This window comes from Lissotriton helveticus, chromosome 1_1, assembly GCF_964261635.1.
Source record: "Lissotriton helveticus chromosome 1_1, aLisHel1.1, whole genome shotgun sequence".
Classification (NCBI taxonomy): Eukaryota; Metazoa; Chordata; class Amphibia; order Caudata; family Salamandridae; genus Lissotriton; species Lissotriton helveticus.
This window is the reverse complement of record NC_136057.1, coordinates 1,202,699,720-1,202,703,932: the sequence shown is the minus strand read 5'-3', so window position 1 is coordinate 1,202,703,932 and position 4,213 is coordinate 1,202,699,720.

Below are 4,213 nucleotides of genomic sequence, written 5' to 3'. Positions count from 1 at the left end.
TGAACTCACTGCTTTAAGTGAAATTCTATATATTCTGAGAACAGCAAAAATAAACTATGTAACATGTTGTAGAAATTATTCTATAGTTTGGATTGTGTAAATTAAATTGTATTCCCATTCTCTGACATCCACTCTCCCTCGCTTATCTTTGTTTGCTTCTTACTTTTGACCTCTTCTCTCTATTTTTCGTTCACTACTTCTCTGTACTCAGTGCCTCACTCTACTTGTGTTATTTTCACTTGTGTTTATCTACCTTCTATCACGTCTTTTACAACAACTTCACTGCTCCTCTCTCATCATTCTTCATCCCATTTCTTTTACTCTGGTTCCGTTACTATCCATCATTTCCTTTTTTTCATTGTCCTTCTCTTTACTTTCATCACCAATTTATTTTTTCTCAGTAGCACTGTTTTATTCGTGTTCTCCTCTCTTTCCTTTTTTTTGCTCACTTCCTTTTTTTCTTTTCTCACTCATTGTACTCCACCTCACTCTGTTTTTCTCTTAGTGTGTCTACTTTATAACTTCCTTAGTCCATTTCCTTCAATTGCTCTATATTATTCTGTCTCCCATCATCCTTTCACTCTATGACTGTTCTTCACTTACTCTCAGTTATCTTCTATTCCTCATTCTTCTAAATGCATCATTAATTAGACTGTTTTCTGTCTCAGTCATTATCTTTTTACTTACTTGTGTTTCCTGATTTAGTTTTGCTAACTCACATTGTTTTAGTATCTTTCTTACCTTCAGTTCATTTCTCTGTACTTCTCTCTCTTTTTCTTAGTGAATCTATATGCCTTACTCTTTGTAATTTGCTCTCCTTCTATTTCTTTTTCCCTCTTTTTGTCCTTCTACCTTAGTTTATTTCCCTTTCTGTGTTCTTCACTCTAACTTTATTTCTAAATAGAGTGTTATGATGTTTTTAGCTCTTCATTTGTATCTTTTAATTTAAAATACATATTTTACTAATTATAACTTATTTTTTCTTCTCTCTTTCACAGATACCAACTGTAGTAAAAATAATTATAGTTACATTTATTATATGGTTCTTTTTTTTTGTGTTGCGCTAAGGGGGCGCTCACCGGTGCGCGTACCGGGAAGCGCACCCATGAGAAAAATGAAGTGAAGAGTGCTAAAAATGTTAGTAATTTTTTTAAAATGGGAGGTAGTTCTGAAAATAACTTTTTTTTAATGTTTTTGTTGTTTTATATTTTTTTTAATTTTTCTGAATTTTTTTTGTTCTATTTTTTGAACAATTTTATGTTTTTTGGTTTTTTTGGGGGGGCAACGAAAAACAGGCATTAGAAAGGGCTCAACAGGAGCAGATTTTTTTTTATTTTTTGGTGCGTTTTGAGCACTTGTGGTTTTCAAATGCTCTGTTTATCAAATTGATACTCATATTTGCACATGAAAGTAGGTCACCACAATAAAGGCACACTATCTTCATGTGCACAAAATTCTGTTGGATGTTTGGGACCGTTTCCCTCGCCTCTGGTCCCGACAGAGTTACCTGTGCCGATGTACTGGCCACAGGAGTTGGTGGGTTGTCTTGGAGGTGACGCATCTCTGCAACGCTGTAATTCAGTGGATGCCACCTCTGCATATGACGGTGCATAGTATAGTTACCATAACTATATTTTTTGTCTGTACCTCTAGATAAAACATCTTTACAAATGAGGCATGTCACATGTCAGGCATTCACTTTTTTTGGCCTCGAGGAAAAGAATAAAATTGCCAAATAAAACTGTCTTTGTGGTGGGATTTCCGGGGCTCTTCACGTAAGAACTGCCTCCGCTCTACTTCCTCTTCCTCTTCTTCTTCCTCTTCCTCCTCTGGGTTGGGAAGGAACTGTGGAGGTGGTCCTTCCTTCCTAGGTGGTTGTGGTGGTGGTGGGGGTCCACCAGCTGCAGCTACTACAGATGCCATTATTTTAATAAGCAAAAACAGGTCTTCCTCTCACAAAGATGAAAGTCAGAGTGAGGAAAGAAGGAGGGGTTTTCATCATTTGGGAAAAAAAAGTTCTAAACCAATGAAAAGTGTTATTTACAGGTCACATGACCTGTTACGCTTACGTTACGCGTCCCGCTCCGCGCCCGGAGCACTTCCGGTAAGCTGCGCTTCGCGCCTTGTTCGCGCACTGGAGCACTTCCGAGTGCGTGAATGCGGCGCGTCATAAGACGCATTACGCGGCAACGCGATACGTCGTGCTTACGCGACGTGTCACGATGTTGTTCTCGAACGCGGCAGTTGTGCAAACTGCCTGTTTCCCGGTACGCGGACCGGGTCGCGGCATAAAAATGAGCTAACGGGAAGCTACCCGGTGCGCGGACCGGTAAAGAAACTAAAAAAAATATATATATATATATACATAAAAAAAATATATTAAATACATATAAAATATATTTTTCCTTTAAAAGAAGAATACATTTAACAGCTTTTGATATTTGCTATTAAAAAACCATTGAAATTCACTGAAAAAACCATAGGTTATAGACCATATATAGTTAGGAATTAGCATTTACAAAACCTTGAAAATTCACTGAAAAAATCATAGGTTACAGACCATATATAGTTAGGAATTAGCATTTTTAAAACCTTATTTTACTCACACAAAACCATTGAAATTCGCATATATAGTTAGTTGTACTAACTATATATTTCGCGCACCCGCAATCCACTGCTGATGATGTCACATATTACATCATTCATGACATGGTCGGTGACATCACTGATGACATCTCAAATGACATCACTGATGACATCACTGATAACAACATCCAGTGTCTATATGTTTCTGTAAACTTTAAATATGTTTTACATATTGAAGAATGAGTGGATGTATAAGTGTCTGGATGAAGGATTTAGTAGGTGCATGACTGACTGTATGAGTGAGTGATTAAATGTGTCTCACTGAGTGCATGGGTTAGTGACTAAACTGTCTTAATTTGTGCATCATTATGTCTGTTGTTCTGTAAACTGTTGCATGTATTGATCAGTAGCTATATGAGTAACTATATGGGTTATTGATTGGTTGCCCAAGTATTTGTATGGGAGACTGAGTGTGTGTGTGGGTGGTTGGGAGGTGTATGACTCTGTGCATAGATGTGTGAGCAGTTGATTCACTAGATGTATGGGTTCAAAAGTGCATGTGGGAACAGCTGTATGGGCGGTTGACTGTGTGCATGAGTGTATTGGTGAGTGAATGGATATCTCAGTGCTACATTTCAAAGTAAGAACATATGTAAAACACAGTATATGTGAGAGTTGACATATATAAATAACTGTGCATAAGAGTCAGTGAATGTGTGAGTGGCTGTATGGATCATTCTGAAATTGTATCAGGGATTGTATAAGAGAGTAAATATGTGTTAGTATCTGTTTGAATAAGTAAGGTGTGTATAACTGTATAGTTGAGGAAATGGAGGTGGGATTGATTCTTTGCATGACTGACTAGGTGTGTGAGTAACTCCATGGATGAGTGACACTCTGTGAGTGTCTGTTTACACTGAGTGTATATAAGGTTATATTAGAGTCTGAAGAAGTTCATCGTATTATCACATGAATGATGTCATCAGTGATGTGATCAGTCATATCAAATGAGATGTCATCAGTGATGTCATCAGTGATGTCATTTGAGATGTCATCAGTGATGTCATCAGTGATGTCACTGACCATGTTATGAATGATGTAATATGTGACATCATCAGCAGTGGATTGCGGGTTCGCGAAATATATAGTTAGTACAACTAACTATATATGCGAATTTCAATGGTTTTGTGTGAGTAAAATAAGGTTTTAAAAATGCTAATTCCTAACTATATATGTTCTATAACCTATGGTTTTTTCAGTGAATTTTCAAGGTTTTGTAAATGCTAATTCCTAACTATATATGGTCTATAACCTATGGTTTTTTCAGTGAATATATATTAAAGCTCAAACCATTTCCATCACGAAATGTATAACGCACTCCAGGGGTAAGTGGCAAGATTTTATTTCAGCCCACAAACTTGTGTAACAGACGCGTTTCGGACACAAAGTCCTTCGTCAATGTTTAGAAACATTGACAAAGGACTTTGTGTCCGAAACGCGTCTGTTACACAAGTTTGTGGGCTGAAATAAAATCTTGCCACTTACCCCTGGAGTGCGTTATACATTTCGTGATGGAAATGGTTTGAGCTTTAATAATTGACCGCGAGTATCAGCGCGGAATCTGCAC